The 22,999-nt window shown below is 39.3% G+C and overlaps 1 protein-coding gene and 1 pseudogene across 1 annotated transcript in view; one reads left to right on the forward strand and one right to left on the reverse strand.

Annotated features, from left to right (window-relative positions):
- NCKAP5 (NCK associated protein 5) overlaps positions 1-22,999 on the reverse strand; it is a 969,262-nt gene that overhangs the window by 722,479 nt on the left and 223,784 nt on the right. The gene's annotated exons all lie outside the window — the stretch shown is intronic.
- LOC128591019 (uncharacterized) lies at positions 12,407-12,501 on the forward strand (annotated as a pseudogene).

The following is a 22,999-nucleotide window of genomic DNA, read 5'->3' on the forward strand; positions in this document are numbered from 1 at the left end:
CTCTGTGGATGGCAGTTATCAATAGATCAATCAATCAGTCCAACCCAGAGCCTTTGGCTAAGCTCACCTACTTAGTGTGAGAATCTTTTCTCCCACCCAACACCTGCCATCAGCAATTTTAAATTATGCCCAAAGAAACTCCCACAAAACACCTCTGGGGATGGCAGAAAGTCACCTTAGCTATGTGAGATAGATCCTGAGCTCCAGAAAGAAATCTTGATTTCCAGATTCAGCTTCTAAACATACTTGTCTTCACATACATCCTTGAATCCCCAGAAGGTTTCCTAACTGTAAGTCAAGTTTAAACTTAAAACTTTAAGGAGGAGGCTGGATTGCATGAAATGTAACTTACCTATCCCTGTGCAAGCCAGAATTGCACACGGAACAAGCCAGGCCTACTGTGTGAACAGATGAATCCCACCTACAGCTGGCTCAGGGGAATCATAAAGAAACATCCTATTTTGAAAGGGCAATAGGCCCGAGTGGCATTTAGGTTTCTCCAGGGCTTACTTCGTGACAGCAAAACTGACTCACTGAGAAAACCTTTTTAAAATATTTACTTGAATTACACATACACACAAAAAATATTTTAAAGGATATTTTTCCCCCAGAAGTAGGAAAGTCTGTTTCACAGGCAGGTGAGTCAGACCAAACAGTCAGAAAGAATTGTGGAAAATTTCAGTCTCTCTGTAGCTTCCATAGCTGTGTAGCTGGGAGATTTGCTTCTGAAACCAAGCCAGGTTAATGAGGCACAAAGAGAAGTTTCCAGAATTTCTTCCAAACTTTTCACTTGGGTGTCATAAAGAAGGCCTGATTTTAGCCAAATAAAAAGAAATTCTTGCAGAATCAAATATGAGCATCAGGTGTAACCAAGTAAGAAAAAAATCTTAAATATTGTAATCCAGGCACTTTAAAAATTCATTTCTTTGATTATTCACTCAACAAACTCTGCTGAGCACCTTCATTTTTAGTGTGAAAAGCTGCTGGATATAACAATGATGAAAATAGACAAGGTCCCTTTCCATCACTGCCATATTCAATCTTCACAACCACCTGGGAGGACAAAAGGCACTGAAATGTGCCCCCATGGCTTTCACACCAAGAGAGGGAGGAAGCCAGAGAAATTGGAAGCACAACTTTGTGTCCCCAAAGTGTGTACTCTAGCTTTCAGGGAAAGATGGATTCAAGGGCAAGGTAAGATGACAATCCGACAACTACAGCTCGTGAAATCAGCATTTGGGAGAATGAGCATTCTCCCAAGTGTTCTACATAAACCTGAGAATAAGGTACTCTTCTAACAGAAACAGGCTTTCCTTCTCAGTACAGGGACTTTGCAATGATGTTTTCTGGGGTATTTTCACGTACAGTAACCCATTTTTATTATTTCAACACTACCCTTCCCTAAGCACTTGCATCCTAGTTTCTACAGCACTACGCAGTACTGGTTTGGGGCCGTGCACTGCTCAAAGTTACTGCAGAGTACATGCACTAGACAGCCGTTATCTTGGAGTACCTCGCGTCCTCTTTCCTTGAGGGCATCATTCCTCTCAGGCTTTGCGGCACTCTATTCCTGCTCTCAGGGTGAAGCTCATGAGATGAATGAAAGCCAGTTAATACGTCACATACACCGGAATTGTCAATGGGTTCATTCATGAGCCCCAAACAGAGCAGTGATTATGTGCTGGGGCCAAGACATGAACACATCTTCTCTGCTAGTCTTACCCTACCAGCTTCAGCATTTGTTAAAGCTGCCACAACCACCTGAGTCCATCACACATTGCCTTCTCCCCACCTTCCCACTCTCAAAAATGCCTGAAATGTTCACTGTGGGCTGATTTAATCAATGAGAAGCTGCATGCTAGACTCAGTAAAGATGAAACTATCCAAATGGCTCTCACTACAGAGCCAGTAATGATGCTGCCTTTCAGTAATTACAAGTAATAAATAAATAAAATCATGAAACTCTTTTCTATAACTTGTTATGGGCGGTGCACCACTTTGGGGATGAATTGCTCGGCATTTCTGGCAGAGGAACAGCAACTACTAAGGATATCCTTGATTGGAAAACAATAAAACTTGCCCCAGGTAAACTTGGAGACAATGAGGACAGGAGATGTGAAACAGCAGAGAACAGCTTTACCTTCCCTCAGGGACACGTTCCAGCTCTGAAATGCTTGGCAGAAACCTGCAACTCCAGATATCATTGTTAATATGAAGAATCCTGTCATTCCATGCCCATCTCCTATGACTTCTACCCCATTTCTAGTGACTTATCTGAGAGAGCCATGACATGGAGCCAGAGTGGGATTTAATGAGGACTCCTCCCATTTCTCTTCATGCCTAACGTCAACAGGAACCTGGCTGCTCAAAGTGGAGTGCATATCCCAGAAACATCAGATCTCCTGAGTGCCCGTGAGAAGTGCAGAATTTCAGATTCCAACTCAGACCTACTGAGTCAAACTGTAGCCAAGAAATACAAAATGCCATCAAGACTGAAAATCTCTGTCCACACACAGTAGAAAATCTAGAGGAAATGAATACATTTTTGAAATATGACCTCTCAAGCTTAGATCAAGAAAAAATAGAAATGCTGAACAGACCAATAATCAGTAATGAGATTGAAACAGTAATAAAAACCTCCCAACAAAAATAGAGCCTGAGACCATATGGATTCACAGCTTAATTCTACCAGACCTACAAAGAATTGGCATCTAGTCTACTGAAACTTTTCCATAACATCGAAAAGGAGGGAATCCTCCCTAACTCATTCTCAGAATTCAGTGTCATCCTGATACAAAAGTCAGGAAAGGACACAACAAAAAAAGAAAACTACAGACCAATATCCCTTATGAAAATAGATACAAAAATCCTCAACAAAATACTAGTAAACTGAATTCACCAGCACATCAAAAAGATGATTCACCATGAGCAAGTGAGTTTCATCCCAGGGATGTAAGGGTGGTTTAATGTAAGTAAATCAATAAATGTGATTCACTACATAAACAGAATTAAAAACAAAGACCAAATATCATCTCAATAGGGGCAGAATAATTAAAAACCTTCAAAAAATTAGGCACAGAAGGAACACATCTCAAAATAATAAAAGCCATATATGACAAACCCACAGCCAAAATCATACTGAGTGGGGAAAAGTTGAAAGCACTCCTGGAAGGAACTGGAACAAGATAAGAATGCCCACTATTATTAATACCACTTCTATTCAACATGGTACTAGAAGTTCTAGTCAGAGTAGTCAGCCAAGAGAAAGAAATAAAGGGCATCCATAATGTAAAGGTTATGACCTTTTGTTGTAACAGCTTTTACAAGTAACCATTTTACTATTCTCTAGAGCTGAACTGATAGGTAAATAGCAACCATTTCTTCCTTGGGAATATAGCCACTTTATCCTCCAGTGTTCTTTTTGTGAGGTGAGAGTCGCCATGTTAGAAATAAATCTGAGATTAGGTATACAACTGTGTTAACAATTGGAATGAGACATTGGGGAATTAGGTATCAACTGGCAATCATTCAGGATGAACCAAAAAGGTAATTTATATCACAGCAGTTTTCTGAAATAAAATTAATATTTGCTGGCAAAAAAAAAAAAGAAAGAAAGGGCATCCAAATTGGGAAAGAAAGAGGTCAAACTATCACTAATTGCTGATGATAGAAGATCTTATACCTAGAAAATCCTAAAGATTCTACCAGAAGACTCCCAGAATAAATAAATTAAGACTCAGATTATGAAATTAATGTAACCTGCAAATCAATAGCATTTCTATTTACTAACAACAATCAAGCTGGGAATCAAAATAAGAACTCAATATCATTTACAATAGCTGCAAAGAAAATAAAATATCTAGGAATACATACTTAACCAAAGAGGTGAAAGATCTCAACACGGAGAACTACAAAATACTAATGAAAGAAATCGCAGATGACATAAAAAACATGTGGAAAAACACCCTGTGCTCATGGATTAGAAGAGTCAACATTGTGAAAATGCCCTAACTGCCCAAACTGATTTATAAATTCAACTCAATTCCCATCAAAATACCAAGGTCATTTTTCACAGATCTAGAAAGAATAATCCTAAAATTAATATGAAACCAAAACAAGAACCCAAATACTCAAAGCAATCCTATGCAAAAAGAATAAATCTGGAGGTATCACATTACCTGACTTCAAGTTATATATGCTATAAAACAGCATGGTGCTAGTGTACAGGTAGACACATAGACCAATGGAACAGATTAGAGAACCCAGAAGTGAAATCATATAGCTATTGCCAACTTTTTTTTTTAACAAACCAGATAAGAACATGCTGGGGAAAGGAAACCCTATTCAATAAATGGTGCTGGGAAAACTGGATAGCCACATGCAAAAGAATGAAACAATATCCCTATCTCTCACCATATAAAAAAATTAAAGATGGATTAAAAACTTAAATATAAACCTGAAACCATAAAAATTCTAGAAGAAAACATAGAAAAAACTCTTCTAGACAATGACTTAGTCAAAGAATTTATGACTAAGACCCCCAAAAGAAAATACAGCAACAACAAAATTAATGAGTGGGACTTAATTAAACTAAGAAGTTTCCACACAGCAAAGGAAGTGATCAAAAAGGTAAACACACAATCTGTAGAATGGGGGAAAGTATTCCCAAACTATACATCTTAGAATCCATAAAGAACTCAAATCAGCAAGAATAAAACAACCACAACAAAAAGTAGGTAAAATACATAAATGGATTTTTCTCAAAAGAAAAAAGACAAATGGCAAAAAAAAAAAAAACATGAAAAAGTTTACTAATTATCGGGGAAATGCAAACATTACTAATTATCAGGGAAATGCAAACTAAACATTATTAATTATCAGGGAAATGCAAACTAAAACAATGAGATACCACCATACCCGTCAGAATTACCCTTATTAGAAAGTCAAAAGACAATAGATGTTGGCATGGATGGAGTGAAAAGAGAATGTTTATACACTGTTGATGGAAATATAAACTAGTACAAGCTCTATGGAAAACAGTCTGAGAATTCCTCAAAGAACTAAGAATAGACAGACCATTTGACCCAGCAAGCCCATGACTGGGTATCTACCCAAAGGAAAAGAACTGATTGTATAAAAGACACCTGTACCCAAATATTTATTATGCCACAATTCACAATTGCAAAGATATGGAACCAACTTAAGTGCCCATCAACTGATGAGTGGATTAAGAAAATGTGGTAGCATGGAGTACCACTCAGCCTAAAAAAGGAATGAGGAATGATGGGGTGGAACCGGAGATTATTATCCTCAGTGAAGTATCTCAGGATTGCAAAAATTAATACCACCTGTTTTCACCTACAAGTGGGAGCTAAATGAAGGCTATATATGGTCATAAGATGGTGTAAAGGACATTGGAAGTTAGGAAGGGGGGTTGAGGGTTAAAAATCCACCAGTTGTGTACAATGTACATTACACGTATGCTGGTGACGGGTACACTAAAAGCCCTGACCTCAGCGTGATGCAATTCATTCATTTAACAAAAAAACAGTTGTGCCCCCCATAAATTTTTTGAAATTAATAAAACAAAATGCTTCTAACCAACTCCCAGTTGCTGCTGCCGGCTGTGGACCACGTTCTGTAGCAAGCGCTTGGACTGCAGTGTTTCCTAATCTTCTTGATCATAAAGTTCACCAGGAAGGCTTGCTGAAAATACCTCTTTCTGGGCACAACCTCAAACCCTCTGAGTCAGAATCTCCAGAGAAGGGACTGTGGTACTTTCAGGGGATTGTTAAGAATGGGCAAAAAAATGAGAGACACTGGCAATCTAATTCAGACTTCCAGGCTGTGCTCTCAGATCCCTGCTCGCATCCTGCCCGAATTTTCTACCTAACAAATGGAAACACACTAGTGCTCCCAACAGGACTATTTTTTTTTCTCAATTTTTCCTCCAAAGACTTGTTACCAAATGCTGTGTTTTAACATCTGGAATTATTTTTTACCCTGGTTCTATGCAGTTAGGTATAAGAAAGGACCTCAGAAAGATTTAAATCACAGTTCTAGGCAAAGCTATGTTAATTGCCACCTCCCAGTGGCAATGCTGTTTAATGTTCTTAGTATTTTCAAAAGGCAGATTCTTGGCTCCAGTTGTTCTGCAGCTTGTTGCCCTAATAAACTGGTCCGAGTAAATAATTTTATTTTGAGGAATGACAAAATGCAAGAACAGGGTTAGTAATGGGAGAAATTAATGGAAACAATAACCCCACTCTATCTGGGATACAGGAAAATAGCATTTGTTAAGGTTTTCTATGTATTTTAAAAACTGGTAAATACATATATTTAACATAGTAGCCTAAAATTCTTGGGACCTTTAGAAAGAGCTTACATAATTTTTTCCTTAGCGTTGGAGTCATTATGAGACAACAGAGATATTAATGCCTCCAGGGCTTTTCCCGTGAGTACTAAAAGTGAACTGTAGGCCGGTGCTTCTCAATGGCTTTGTGCCCTAGGAGACATTACTGGTTGTCATACCTGGGGCAGAGGTGGTACCATCAGGTAGTGGGTAGAAGCCAAGGATGCTCCATCCTACGATGTCTGGGACAGCGTCCATGACAAAAGGTTATCCAGCCCCAAATAATACCCAGGTTGAGAGACTCTGATATAGACCCCATACTGTCCACATCCTCAGAGCTCAGTGATTACCAACCTGCTCTCCACCTACATGCAGCTGGCCCAAAGTTACCTAAATGGTAGAACCAATATTTGAGACAATGTTCCTCTACATCCAAAGCTGTATTCTTTTTTTTTTTTACTGTTTGGGATTCATTGAGGGTACAAAGAATAGGTTGTACTGATTACATTTGTTAGGTAAATGTGTCCCTCTTATAATTGGGTCCCACCCCCAGGAGGTGTGGCATACACTGTGACCACTCCCCATCCTCTTCCCCCTCCCCTCTCCCTGCTGCCTCATTCCCTACTCACCCCCTTGTTCTGGCTCCTCTGCTGCCTTCAGATTAGAATTGAATACCCTGGATTCTATGCTTTTTCATCCCAACATGCTGCCTCCTACTGTCCAAACAGTAATCTGCCCATGCTGGTTTCTAGGGGGTGCTGCAAATTGCAAATCCTATTCTTCCTCCCCAAATTCACTGAAAATCTGCTCTCATCTTTTACCATTTTCAAGTTGAGACAGGGAAACAGAGGAAGCACAACATACAAAAGCTTGACTCAGATTGGGATATATATATTTTTTGGCTTTTTTATTTTATTTCGTTGCTTGTTTTTTATTTCTTTGCTTTTTGTTGTTGTTGTTGTTGTTGAGACAGAGTCCCACCCTATGCCCCTGAGCAGAGTGCAGTGGGCGTCATAGCTCAATGCAACCTCAGACTCAGGCTGTGGGCACCCAGCTGCCTCAGGAAACTGCTGGGATTACACGCGCTCACCGTGGCACCCGACTGGGTTTTTCCTTTTTCTTCATGAGTCGGGGTCTCACTGTTGCTCAGGTGAGTCTCGAAATCCTGTGCCCAAGCAATTGTCCCTCTTCAGCCTCCCACAGTGCTGGGATTACAGGCGTGAGCCACCGCGCCCGGCTCAGATTGGGATTTGTATCTATCTTGTTTTAAACAGAGCAGCTGTAAGCACCCTTACAAGAAGCATATTATTTAAACCTAGCAAAACCTCCAAGACTCAACTACAGAGACAGGACTAGAAGTAGGTGGAAAGCAACTAACAATTTCTGACTTGTCCTGCTATCAGATACAGCTCTTAGAGTCTCCACGGTTTGGGCAGCACTTGACATACTTTGACAGTAAAGTGTTAAATATTTAAGAGCATTCAATAATGAACGCATACTTGAAGCATGGGGAAACCAATCAGACACTATGAACTCAACTCAATTATGAAGTCTTGGTAACAAGGAGTGAAAGCACCTACCCCACCCAGGGAGGTCTACAGATCCATCAACAAATAAAAAATACATATAAATATTATTCAAAGGGTGGACTAGATGCAATGCCTCATGTTTAATTTAAAATGCACTTGCATTTCAACCTCAGATGAGCAGTCCTGAAATATCATTAAATGGGAACTTCTGTGGAAAGAAAAACTTGCAACAATCATAATATTAGAATTTTCTTCCCCTAGGGTGTCCATAATCCTAGGACAAATGATTAAATATATCCCTTTTTTATGTGGAAATATCCTGTAGTTACCAGGAACCTCTTACTATAAAGAAAGATAATAAAAAGGAATTTGTTTTAAGGAAGCATTTAGAGTTTCTTGTAACTGTTTCCTTTATGCATGTAGATGGCCATTAATTTTTCTCTATTAAACTTTCAGAAACTGGAATCACATTTTCCACCCAGTAGCCGAGAAGCGTGGGAATGGAGCACCGGAGATGCCCAGGACTTAGGTGACGCTGACTCCAGGACTTAGGCTCGGCTCTGTCTTCCTGTCTCACCTCATTCATCCATAAGCCTGGGCAGGGGGACAGGGGGCTGACATCTGGACAGTGAACAAGGGAGAGAGGAGTGGGGAAAGCACTTAAAAAGAAGAGGGAGTACCAGGTATGCTTTAAGTACTTCACAAGTGTCCAGCTGATCTCGCAAAAGAGAAAAGAATGAAGAGATGTGCACAGCGGAGCTCCAGGTAGAATTTCCCTCCCAAAGACAACTACTTTGAATAAAGAATAGCTGAATGTTAAGGAAAAGGAGAAAAGAATAAGTTTGACCAAAAAAGGGGCATGAGAGATGGGCAAGGCATTTGGAAAGAAAGGAGGAAAGGGTGGGTTGAAGGACCAGGCAGAATGTAAACCTACTGGCATCGTCAGTGTTCAGGTTGGACAGGACATTTGTACCACGACACACTGAAGATTCATTCATTAATGTACTCGTCAGATCTAATGCTGGGGACAGAGGAGGGGTATTTGGTAACTCCTAACAATCCCAGAACTTTAGAAAACAAAGGACTCCTCGCCTCACCCCCAACACAGTGCTCCAAATGGGACAGGAAGGAGTGTCCCAAGATCACTGTTCTGACCACGGTTCATGAAATCACCTGGGAGTCTTTTAAAATAGAAATGTGGGGAGATTCTTCTGTTCTGTGGGTGTGGGCAGGTCTGTGAAGCCTGAGTTTGTTAAAGGTTCTCTAGATACCACTGGGCAGTAAGTACCGTCTGACCTGAAAGGTTAATGGCTAAGAGAGTTTGAAAAATACAGAGAATGTAATACTGAGCATTATCTTCCAGATTTGGGAGGAAATGTGGACAACAAAGCAAACCTTTTTTTTCTTGCTAACTGTATCGATAATTAATTTTTAAAAACAAGACATGTTTTGTGCTGCTTTTTAAAAACATATGTTGTAGCAAGCCTATATTATGATAACTTATCTATTAGCAAAAAGGAAAAATATTTGGCAAATCTCTTAAAAATAACCTCATTTGATATATAACTTCTACATAATATAGAAGTAGTGGCAGCTACAAAGTATGGAGCATTCGCTCCGTGCCAAGCACATCTGTTAACTCATTTAATATACAGAAATACAATGTGACATGTGCTATTATTTTTCTTACTTTACCAAGGAAGAAATCTGGGTGACTATGTGTGCAAAAGTGCTTGTGTGTGTGTGTATGTGCGTGTTGTTTTAATTAAAAAACTAAAAGATATCCTAATTGTCCTTGACTGATGCAGAATTTTTTAGGCTATAATTAATATTCTTATGCTGTGCTGATTAAGACTTTTATCAGTTGTTGGGCTGAATATAAATATTTATACTCCTTTTTTGCTAGCAGGGTATAGTAGCTGAAGATACCTTTGTGGAGAGAGTAAATGATGAATAGCAAACAATGGACAGATTCTTCTAAAGTTTAACATTAATGATTAAACAGCATCATCTGATGACTTACCCAGCAACTCGAACACAATAAAACATAACTAAATCTGTCAATTAGCATTGTCATCTTCTCTCCTGACAGAGCTTAATGGCATCTGCAAAACGCAATTTTCAACCTGGAGCTCTTTGACATTTTCTATTTCCTGCAGTGTTTCTCTCCCACCGCTCCTGTTATGCCTGAGAACAGCAGCGTGCTCTACTCTGCGGTGGCAAATGCATCACCTGCCACACAAAGGAAAGCAATTACTGTGTCCTCCCTAACTCTCAGGGACGACTCTGGTACTGCTTTTCCATTTAAGTGCGTAAACAGCCAACCCAGGACTCGTTTTAAGTGGCTGAACCTTAGCAACAGCAGCTGGCCTCCAGGCTGATGTCACCTGAGGTGCCCATTAAGGGTGTGGAAACCTGCCAGGCAAGAATGCCTTCCAGTGACCAGGATTCCTCCATCCAGGGAGCATGCCCGATTGCCACACACAAAGTGACAAACCGCAGCTGGGAAGATAGTGTATTGACATACCTTTCCTGGTCCCAGGGTTTGAGGACAGTGACCCTGGTGTGGAGGTTGGGCTGGCTGGTTCTAAGATAGGTTTCCAGCTGGGGAGGGTGGCTGCTATTTGCAGAACTGTCAGGATTCACACCTCTGCCTCTCCCAGACAGCTGTATTTAGCTCTGTGTGTGTGTCACACAAGTGTCAACCCCTGTCTAACATCAGCACCTTTGAACAGGCAAGAAAGGAGATTCCAGGCGATCAAGGAAACTCTGCCCTCAGGGAGACTTCTTCACAGGGTCACCCTGGAGCTTTGTACCTAATGAGAACATCTTAACTGTTTCCTAGTTTCAGAGTCAAGTGCTCTGACAAGATGTGCCCAATGTAACATTTTCTCTTGAGTTATTTTTTAGTGTAACTTTGCCTCACTGTGCTAAAGAAATTGCCTTATAAACACTACCAAGCATCTTGTTGTATAAATAAATACAACAAGCCTCCATTAACCAGAATCCAACTATTTGATGTGCCTAATTAACCACAGTCAGGTTGAATAGGCCATTTTTAGAATAAAGAATCAATGTTCAAGGACATACGATCATGTCAGCAAAAGAAGCGAAACAAAGCAAAATTTCAGGACTTTCCCTGGAGTCAGTTGTCTTTAATGGCCCAGTTTTCTCTCTAGCTTTTTACACAGATAATGAGTTTTTAGAATACAGATTCTAAGACGATATTCATACCCAATATACAAAGATATTATTGGCAAGCTCATGTTTCACATATAAATATTTTGAAAAAATTTTCTTCTTTATCTGAAAATTTTTAAAGGATTTAGGGTTAATTATAAAATAGACAGAAATTTATGTTTACCTACATATCTTTAGCCTCTAGGATTCCAGTATAAAAATGTTAAGTGCTACTACCCTGCTGTTCGGTTTGCTTCTGGGGTGGTGGTGGGGGTAGGTGCCATCAGCTGCCCTTCACTTCGCAGATGGGTGACCCAAGGTGGGAGGTTAAATGACTTGCTCAGGGTGAGACAGCCTGTCAATACCCAAAACCAATATAGGGTTAGACATGGGAGCTGGGGGCTGAGCTCTCACGAGTAAATCCATCACTGTAGGGGCGTACCACTTGACACCACCTCTCTGAAAGATTCTATTTGCAGAGAAAATTGTGGTTTCAAAAAATGGAACTTCAATTGACCAACATTGGGACCCCCATGCCAAACCTTTTTTGAAATAATCACAAACCTAAAAATCTGCCCTGTGTTCTCTGTATTTTCCTTTAATATTCCCTGGAAAAATGAACACAAAGCCTCTTCAAATTAAATATTCCCAAAATTAGTTCAGAAAGTGCACTTTCTATTACTCCGACTGGAAGCTTCTGGAGTTTTATAGGCCACTTGTGGTTAATTCTTTTCAGAGTTGCTCTAGGCAAAAAAACAAGGGATGATAATGTTTAGATACTTTTTCCCCTCCCTTTTTTAGATAAATCCTGGAGTTGAAGAGGTCATTAGTCAGCAGATGGTACATTGGAAGAGCAAAGACTATGGAGCCACTGGGGGCTGAGTTTGAAGCCTGGCCCGGGGCCCTGAACACATTAGCAATGAACGCTAATGCTCTCCCTTCCTCCCATGATTAGGAAAAGCCATGGCATTGATGAGCTCAACAAACAGAGTGTGGAAATGAAGTCAGGCAGAAAGACTCAATGGTCATCCATTTCTGCAACTACTATTCATATTAGCCACACTCCGTGACCTTTCCACCCACCACTGGCTTACAAGCAGAGTTGGAAGTATGGTGATCTGGCCTCTTCCCGTTCTCTTTCAGCACCTTCCGTAATCACGTCTGAGTAAGTCCTTAGAGTCAGTCAGATTGCATTGCTGAAGCCCATACTGCCAGGATGTCTTGTTAAAGAAAACTACTCAAACATCTTTGGCCAAACTTTTTATACCATTTTTCTGCTCACCTACATAGCGAGGGATTGCATCTGGTGCTGTGTGGAACTAAAAATGTTTAAGTCATGAGGAAGGTGCCCACTTCAGCAGCAAATGTACTAGAATTGGCATGATACCGGAAAAGATTAACATGGCCCCTGCACAAGGATGACATACAAATTTGTGTTTTGTATAGAAAGGGGGAAAAAAGACATAAGGAAGTACCTTACAGCTTTGCGAGTACATATATAAATCTAGTAGAAAGTACTGTGATAAGGGTTCTAGGTGAGAAGAAACTGCTATGAGAAGAGGCAGGGGAGGAAAGCCATTACCAAAGAGATTTAGCGTTCAAAGTGAGTTGGAAACTGGAGCCACTCTGCTCGGATTCAAAGTGTGAATCCGGTGGGATACAGCTTAGTAGTAGAGCATTTGCAAAGCATGGCTTTTCAACTTACTGGTTGGTTGACTTGGGCAAGTCCCTTAGCCACTTTGTGCCTCAGTTTCCTCATATGTAAAATGGGATTAATAGTGATTGCTACTTCATGGGGCTTTTAAGAGGATTATGCGAATTAGTACATACAAAACTACGTCCCTTGAAAACTAAATTGATACGGTAGTGCCCATAGTGGTGGCGCTTAGAAGTATGCCCCAGTAGGGGATATGCCCTATGTCAGTGCCAGCTTGGGCACTTTATGTTCATAATCTTATTTGACTGACTCTTCCCAAAAAATAGATGCTATTATCTCCATTCTAAACGAATGATCATGGGAGTCGAATACTTTGTCTGGCATCCCATAGGTGGCTAGAGGCAAAGTGAAGATTCAAGCCTACGACTATCCAGCTCCCAAGTTCGTGCTCTTCTATCCTTTTGCACTATCTTTTACTATTTCTCAATATTTTCACATAAAAAGAATTTCCTTGTAGTGAGTGCAAGTAGACTGGGCTTTGTTATTAAGCTGTTCTTCAGCCATACCTCTCCCTTCATGAGGGCTGCTCCCCACCTTAAAGGCAGCTAACAGCCCACTCAGAGCACCAGAGGCTTTGCCAGAAATAATTCACAAACTTCTAACTTAGGGTGCTCTTCACCCTACTGCAGTACAGAAAACAGTTTACTGATGTTAGACTGTTCATCTCGATAAGAGGGATCAGCTCAGCTCCTTTAAACAAACCACCTGGCTGAGCTTGGTCTGCTATGAATGGAGGAGGACAGAAAGCTAAGCACATGGCCATTTGCTTGAAGTCACTCACCACTTTCTTTAATAATGGTATACATTTGCTGAGTGCTAATGGTGTGGTGGTCATGAAGCTAAGTGTTTTACGTAAAGCATCTTCCTGAAGTTTCATATGGTCCAGTGGTGTAAGCACAGTTGTCGTCCCAAGTTTATAGGTGCCCAGATGTAGGCACAGAGAAGTAATTTGCCTTTCACGGTATCTGCGGAATGTCTTAGTGGTGTTGGGTTATAAATGTAGGCAATCTTCTCTGAGCTATAATCACTGTTGTAGTATCTTCCTCTTCTCATTCTTAATCAAAGCAAGAAACTTTACTTGAAACAAGCAAATGGCTATTCTTGACAACAGAAATATAAGCCAAATCCTGATTTTTAGATTGCTAGTAAATTCTTCCTCTTTGGCCATTAATTGGGCACTCTAGCTGGGATGAGTATTCTTTTTGCCTTCCTTGAAGGGAAATGAAGGCTGTAGATCTTATCATCCATGTATAGAGAGAGCTAGAAATCAGTTTGAGGGGTGGGGGGTGGTCACCAGAAGAAGAGCAGTTAGACAAAGCCCCTTAATCCTGTATTTATTTTACCTGTACCATAAATCTCCTTTATTTTAAATTTATCACTTGCTCTATACAAAGTGTATAGACTAAGCAACCACAAAAATGTTAAATAAAAATTTTAGCCAAATGATATATTGATTGTGCAAACATATCTTTACTTTTGCATATTTTATGTTGTCATTAAAAGACTCATTAAAAGCTGAGTTTAAATAATTATTCACTCCTCACATTACTATTATAATCAATTGCCTATTATGGAAATTATTGCCATCTTTAAGAATTATTTTGCTAAGTGAAGTAATTAGAGCTGAAATTTTATTTTCTATCTCAGTTCCAAAAATTGATTTTATATGCTAATTAGAGTATGAAAATTGGGATATAAATTTTATAAGCAAAATGAATGTCTAGTCAGGCATTCTGTTGGACACTTTATATAGTATTTGTTGTTTTTCAAAACATTTTGCTCTTGAGAACACACTGTTGATTATTATATCTGTCAGAACTGAGGTAGGTAAAGTTTCTCCATTTTATAGAGTCTACTCTAAAGGATCGGATAGTCCAAGAATGAAGAGGCACAGGCCTTCAATCAGAACAGAGGGTTGGAAAATCACACCTTTTGTCCACTAAAATACCCATTATTTCTTAGACCTCCAAGAGAAAAATCAGAGAACAGATAGGTACCATTTACCAAATGCCTTGAGTATGACTGGTATTAAATTCAGTAACACACATGCTTTCTCTATTCTTTATAGTTATCTGGCTAGGCGATTACTGTTATTCTTACAAGGAAACAGAATCAGATTAGAAATTTAATTTGTGTTCTTTCAAACACTCAGTTAGTGGCTGAGTTGGGAATCAAACCCAGTCTTCTGGTTCAAAAGAAAATGCTTTTTTCTTTCCTTTAACTTGGCCAAGTGTAAAGAGCTTAAGTGTATATATTTAACACCAGGGTCAAGCTTGATGATGATTTTGCCCTTTGGCACAGATGTCTTGGTAATGTTTCAAATGCAAGTGAATGTCCTCATCTGGTTTTTACACTACAGTAAATTATAGAGGAAAATGCGTAAAACCACAGGTTGAGGATGTGTTAGAAGCACAAACACAAAATCATATTTTCACATACATTATTGGAGTTAGTGAGGCGAAGTAAAGGAGAAAACCAAATCAGGTAAAACAAGATGGTAGCTCAGCTCATGATAACCTGGGAGATTTTGAGTGAGTTCTCCATCATTTAGGCTCTGAAATATCTCATTTATAAAAGGAAGACTTACGCTTTTCAGGTAACAGCCTCTCTTTTGCTATAGGACTGGGAGCTGATGAAGTTGATTCCATCTCTGAAGGTGACAGGTGGAGGCTTCTGTTAGGAAAGGGTGCCTCCCTATGGGGTCTCTCTGCTCCAGGAACAGAAAGGGCACTCATTTAGCACTGCCACCCTGATTTGTCCCTTGATCCTAGGTGTCTATTAGAGAGACACAAGTGACATTTTTATAATAGACACCGACAAATAAAATTGTCAGATCATGAAGAGCTTCTTTAGATGGATATAGTTCCTGTGGCTGCAGCAGGAAGTCATTCTGCTATTCCAGTGTGCCTTCTGTTCCCCACATCGTCTCGATTTGAACATCATAAAGGATGCAACTTACAAATATGTCAACAGAATGGACAGTTATTTTCCACATATTTTATGCATTCCACAATCAGCATACCTAGGTTTTAAACTGAGTGCTATCATTATGTAGCTAGTCATTATCTAAACTTCCCTGGCCTTGGAATCCTCATTGACTTGAGATTTCTCATATTCTTGAGGCTCCAAATTCAGAACAGCTTGGTTTAAGATGCAAGTTTATGGAAGAAATACAGTAGAACTTCCATAGCTGACCACCTCCTTACAATGTCCACCTCAAGTTAACCTAATTTTCATAGACCAGACATGTACCACATGTAGTATCAACACCAAGGCCTAGTTCCTTATGTTGACCATCTCTGTATGTTCTCCAGTTTGTTACAATCCCTTGGGTGGTCAACTTACAGAGGTTCTACTGTAATTAGTAAATATTTTGGATTAATGACCTGCTAAATGTCTGTGTTATAGAAACAAGTTCTAATCAGAATGATGTAGAAAGAATTTTCCTCATTGTTATGGGCTAAACTGTATGCTTCCCAAATTCATAACAACCCTTAGTACCTCAGAATGGGGCTATATTTGGAGATAGGATCTTTAAAGAGGTAACTACATTAAAATGGGGTCTTTGGGGGGCCCTAAACTGGGGTTCTTATATGTAGTAGAAGAGGAGATTAGGACACTAACAAAGAGAGACACCAGATGTGAACGCGGAGATACCGTGTCAACACACAATGAGAAGGCGGCCCTCGCATGCCAAGGATAGAGGTCTTAGAAGAAGCCAACCCTGCCTACACCTTGATCTCAAACTTCCAGCCTTCATAATCATGAGAAAATAAATCGCTGTTCTTTAAGCCACTCAATATGTAGTACTTCATTAAAGCAGCCCTAGCAAACTAACACACCCATTATACGATACTCAGCCTCCTTGGATAGGATGGACTATTCGTATGATGAATTTTACGCTGTAGCAAAGAATTCATATACTTAAACAATCTTACTTCCAAAGTCATCAACTTATTCTTTAGACTGTAAATAAACATAATATATGCTACACTCAGATGTTTAAACATTTTATTTCAAGTATATACGTTTGAAACAAATTTTCAAGAAATCTAAATTTTAATATTAGCAAGTAATAGCAAAGATTCTTAAAATATGTATGGATGTTACTTAATGAAAAACTGAATTATAACATAGAGGTTTACTGAATTTTTTATTTAAATCAGAGCTCTAAATTTAACAATTCATTTAAGAAAAGATATAGCAATTTACTATCACAGGCACTTGGTTTTTTAAGGCTACAAAGTAGTAGAGTGAAATTCTATTCAGAGTAATAGTAACATGCTATTTTCTAAGGCTGCCAATAAATGTTCACAGATGTGAGGATCCTATAAAAACATAAAAGTTCTATAAATGAGAATGAAATTCTACTAGGAAAAAAATGTACATACGTGATTCTCTCATTGAGTTCTACTTCATTAGTGATAAAGTATCTAAGCACTCAGAACCTGAAGTCTTGACTCATATACCAGCAATGTGAATTACGCACCTCCTTCTAATAGAGCAGAATCCCACATTCTGAGAGACTAAATCCTATTGCACTATCCTTGATCAATTCTTTCTATTCTTAGCAGCATCCCAGCAAAGGTAATATAACGAGTATCACACTCTTTGGTATATAAGAAAAATTAGGCACAGCTGATTTGTTAAGGTATAAGGCCTGTTACCTGGTGCCATCAAGATTAGATCCCAAATATTCCCTGTTTTAATCCAAAAAGCTTCATTCACTCTTTTCAAAAAAATGTACTATGACATATATGCTTTCTTTAAAACACATGGCCACTTTCCCATTTCTATGTGATCCTGCTGTTGTTACATACAGGGGGAAAAAAAGTAATTTCAATAGAATCCATGGAATCCAAAGTCTTGAGAATTTAACTCGTGCCTTATTTCCCTCTCCTCCTTTATGTTCCATCAGCAACCGAGAGAAAACATAAGTTGTGTCCATTTTTAGAAATGGATCTGCTGGAAGAAAGAATCTCCTAGAAATAATGAGAAATTTACAGAACTTCTCCTTTGATCTTTATTATTTTTTTATCATTAAATCATAGCTGTGTACATTAATGTGATCATGGGGCATCATACACAGGTTTTATAGACCATCTGACATATTTTCATCACACTGGTTAACACAGCCTTCCTGGCATTTTCTTAGTTATTGTGTTAAGACATTTACATTCTACATTTACTAAGTTTCACATGTACCTCTGTAAGATGCACTGCAGGTGTAATCCCACCAATCACCCTCCCTCTGCCCATCGTCCCTCCACCCTCCTCTCTCTCTCCCTCTTCCCCATATTCTTAGGTTATAACTGGGTTATAGCTTTCATATGAAAGCCATAAATTAGTTTCATAGTAGGGCTGAGTATACTGGATACTTTTTCTTCCATTCTTGAGATACTTTACTATGAAGAATATGTTCCAGCTCCATCCATGTAAACATGAAAGAGTTAAAGTCTCCATCTTTCTTTAAGGCTGCATAATATTCCATGGTGTACATATACCACAATTTATTAATACATTCGTGGATTGATGCACTTGGGCTTTTTCGATGACTTAGCAATTATGAATTGGGCTGCAATAAACATTATGGTACAAATATCTTTGTTATAATGTTATTTTTGGTCTTCTGGGTAAATACACTACTGGGACCTGATCAAACTAAAAAGCTTCTGCACAGCCAAGAACACAGTTAAGTAAAGCAAGCAGACAGCCCTCAGTATGGGAGAAGATATTTGCAGGTTATGTCTCCGACGACAAAGGTTTAATAACCAGAATCCACAGAGAACTCAAACGCATAAGCAAGAAAAGAACAAGCGATCCCATCGCAGGCTGGGCAAGGAACTTGAAGAGAAACTTCTCTGAAGAAGACAGGCTCACAGTCTACAGACATATGAAAAAATGTTCATCATCCTTAATCATCAGAGAAATGCAAATCAAAACTACTTTGAGATATCATCTAACTCCAGTAAGATTAGCCCATATCACAAAATCCCAAGACCAGAGATGTTGGTGTGGATGTGGAGAAAAGGGAACACTTCTACACTGCTGGTGGGGATGCAAATTAATACATTCATTTTGGGAAGATGTTTGGAGAACACTTAAGAAATAAAAATAGATCTGCCATTCAATCCTATAATTACTTTGATCTTTAAAAAGAACACAAGACTAAGTCATTGGAAAAAGCAAAAAAAAAAAAAAAAAAAAGCTCTATGAAACAGGTCCCCTGAGTTGCAAATCCATGCCCTTGTGCTATTTTTAATAAAGCGTATAAATAGTGGGTTGCTCTGGTCTTTGAAGGCCTAAAGTTTAGAACAAGGAGGAAAGAATTCTATGACCTTTGACATTTGAGAATCTTTATGTGTGTGAAGGGGAGCTAATTGAACAAGTGGGCTGAGCTGCCAGGAACAGAGATGGAGTAGTCATATTTTAAACCAAGCATCGTAATATGCTCAATGGCAACCATTAATTTATTTCTACCAAGACAGATGGCCTTCTCCTTGATACCAAAGGGGGGAAATAATTAAGAAAATCTGGAGCCAGAGTGAAAAAGATAGCCTATCTTTTGACAAGTGGTGATTCTTCAGTTTGCAATTAACAACTGATAAAGTGCTAGGGCATGTTAACTTTGAGGAAGAATAGCTAGTCATTTAAAATACTAATGTCACTTTCTTTTTAAACTGCTTTTCACTGAGATTTGCCCTTTTTGTCCCCTCCTGTAATAAATAGGCCATACATTTTATAAGAAACGATTTAAAAGAATGTCAGCATATACCAGCTACAATTCTAGAAATCTATGTGTGTCTTTGATTTTAAATATGTGGTTTCAGAAGCAAATCCAGAGGACGCAGCTGACAATCACATGGGATTTTTAGCTGCCTGGCGTTAAACCACCCTCGCTCCTGCGTTCCATACATATTCTCTTCACTGAAATTCCCAAAATACACGTTCCATGGCTAGCAAATTACTATGTTTTAAAATGATACCAGCTACCATACATATGAAAGATGGGTAGCTTTTAACAGAGCAACAGGGAAGCATTTGAGAATTACATCAGACCACAGCAATTGCAAGTTACTCACAACTACCTGGAGTTGAATAGCACCTTTTTTTGTAACTTGGAGGTAAATGCCTTTTTGTTTAAATTAAGGATAGTAATTACTAGTCATCACTTTAGTAATGAAAAGCCGCTCTTGGTCTTTTCATCTTGAAGAAGGTTCAAAAAACTAACCAGTACGATGTAGGCACTCCAAATTGTATATGAAATCAGTACATTGTACCCCATAAATGCATTAATGTATATGTGATCTACTTCTTAATGATTTAATAATAATAAAAAAACCTAAAGAACTAATTCCTATCAGAGGTCCTTTTCTCTGGCCAAACTAAATTTTACCAGAAGAACTCATGGTGTTGAAAACATTGGAAGTCTTAGCCTTCTTAATTTCTTCCCCTCACTTCATTCCACCAATATTTATGAAGACTTGACTATGCCTTACATTGGTCGGGTCCTCTGTAATTGTCAATGTTCAATTATTCTGACTTATGAAAATGGCCTTGATAGCCCTTGACAAAGTATAGGGAAAGTGAAGACAAGTGAGATACAAAACCTGCCTCCAAAGATCTGATTTAGGTGGTAAGCCAAGAAAAAGATAATGAAGACCCCATATTGATAGACCTTAATAAACATAATTTGAGTGGCGTAAAGTTAATAAAGGCAGTATGAGTTCAGAGAAGGCAAAAATCCCTACTACAAGAGTAGACAGGGATTTCTCTGGGGATGGAGGGATTAATCTGTGCAGGGATTAGTCTTAAAAGCATAACTGTGAAGAGAGAAGGCATTGTAGCGCCAAAGCTTTGCCTTTCTCCTGCCTTACTACACCTCTGTTTTCTTCTGTATCTCAGCAGCCAGCTCAGATCTTCAGAGGGACTATTATTTCCAGACTTCCCAAGGAACACTGCTAAACTGGTTTCACTTAGATACTAACCTATGCCGCTTGATTCATACAAACCACAGTAGTTGTTCACAGGTCTTTCCAATCAGATTTATAATATTTATCTTTGGCCTTTTTTTAACCATTCCATTAACCCTCATTTGCCAGTGAATAAAATTACTAAGACCAGTGGATCAAACATACTCTTTGTTATCTCCTACTACCACATTTTTTTAAATGGAAAAAACACACACAGACACACACACACATATATAAATAAATATATACACACACACATATATATATAAATATATAAAATGTGAGAATATAACAACATAGGAAATGACCAATTAGGTCACACCCAACACCTATCTTTGACTTGTCACTGTGGTAGTGAGGAGTAGTTCTCACTTTCAGACAGTGCTTCCACGGGGTAACTAGAGTGGACTCTCTTTCTTAAAGGAATATAGCAGATGCTCCCATGGGAAAATAAACCTGTAATTTGAAGGAAGACCTTCAGGAGATACTGATGTCTTATTTGCTCTATCCTCACGTATACACCGTTAAAAATTATTCCTCTACTGCACGTGTTTCTTCTTGATACCAAGCTCAGTGAGTACCAAGATAACTTGTCTTAATGACCTATTATCAATCTGTCAACTGAGAACGTATCTGAATAATTTTATCTACTTCATATTTCATAATACTGGTGGTTTGAATGTCCTTTGAAACTTACCAACTATAAAAGAAAGTAGCCCAGCACCCACCATCCTTACCACCCTAGGTTATCCATCTCCTTACCTGTGAGCTCTTTCACACTGTGAGCTCCTTGAGGCCAAAAACTATGTTTTTTGTTTTTGCATTTCCAGCACCTGGGACAGAACCTGGAATTTAAGATTATGTAAAACCCACTAAAATTGTCATTTTTGCTGCTCAAATATGGTCACATATCAGCCATTTCATAAGATTCAATGTAGTATTTATACATCATGATTGATGAATAGAAGAATAAAAAATGATCTAAACATTCTGTAGGTCTTCAGGGAAAAGAAATGGGGGAGGGAAAGAAACTAGCATTTACTGAGATTTTAATGCAGCAGATCTGAAGTAGAACCCCGGAATCTGCATTTTAACTAGTGTCACAGATGACCTTTCACAGGTGATCCACAGACCGTGGTGTGACAGATGATGCCCTTAGGGACACAAAGGAAGTAGGATTCACTTCTGGTGAGTTCGGAGGAGACCAGAGACAAGGTCCCCTCCCAACTCTTCCTTTCCATGCAAATCATCTTCATCCCACCCAGACGAAGCTCTGTGAGCCAGACCAGAGAGCCCTGGACAGTTTAGGTGGCTTCCTTATCAGGCCTTATACTATTATGCTTTTTTCCAAAGGATTTTTATTCTTTGAAAAGTCCCTAGCAGCTGTGTGCCTATCACTCATCTGCGCGTGTATGTTCAAGGTGGCATCACTTAGCTCCTGCATTCCCCAGGGTGCCTCTTTTAGGAAAAGGGTTCTCTAATGTGCTCGGAGAGAAAAGAACCCAGAGGTCACTGTGTTCTTTGTTCAGATGACCACAAGTCTGAAAACACAGGGGACTTCTTGACAGATTTCACAGCCCTGTGATTAATTAGCACTCACACTTGACAGGCCAGGCGGAGGTTACCAGAGCGGTTCCCACAGGATGGCGCCCCCTGTCTTCACGTCAGAGCACAACATGATTTCCATGACTCAGTGGGAAGAAGTGTGTGGAGAGGGCTGCAACTGCTCCAGATCTAAGCTCTCTTGGTTCCATCTTCTGAAGTATGCTAAATGTGAAGGCTCATTCATTGAAAATCAGAGACAAATCCTCCGAGACAAGGCATCACAGACTGGGCACGCTGATGGGCATGCTGTGTTAATGACTGAGCTCATTACAGTTTGCATAGTGCACCCAGGAGGCACAGCTCATATGGGACAGCACATTAGACCTATCTCGTTATGTCACCGAATATATCATACAATGTGACCTAGTGTCAGCACACTGTTCACTGTATATATTTGCTCAGGTGCCTGACTGAATAGCTACCTTAAAGGATACCAAACAATATTGATATGTTTCATGTAGACATATATGTGAAAGTAAGAAAAATTTTCACAACAAAAAAAAGACAGATACAGGGCGGCGCCTGTGGCTCAGTCGGTAAGGCGCCGGCCCCATATACCGAGGGTGGTGGGTTCAAACCCAGCCCCGGCCAAACTGCAACCAAAAAATAGCCGGGCGCTGTGGCGGGCGCCTGTAGTCCCAGC

This window comes from Nycticebus coucang, chromosome 7 (assembly GCF_027406575.1).
Source record: "Nycticebus coucang isolate mNycCou1 chromosome 7, mNycCou1.pri, whole genome shotgun sequence".
Lineage (NCBI taxonomy): Eukaryota > Metazoa > Chordata > Mammalia > Primates > Lorisidae > Nycticebus > Nycticebus coucang.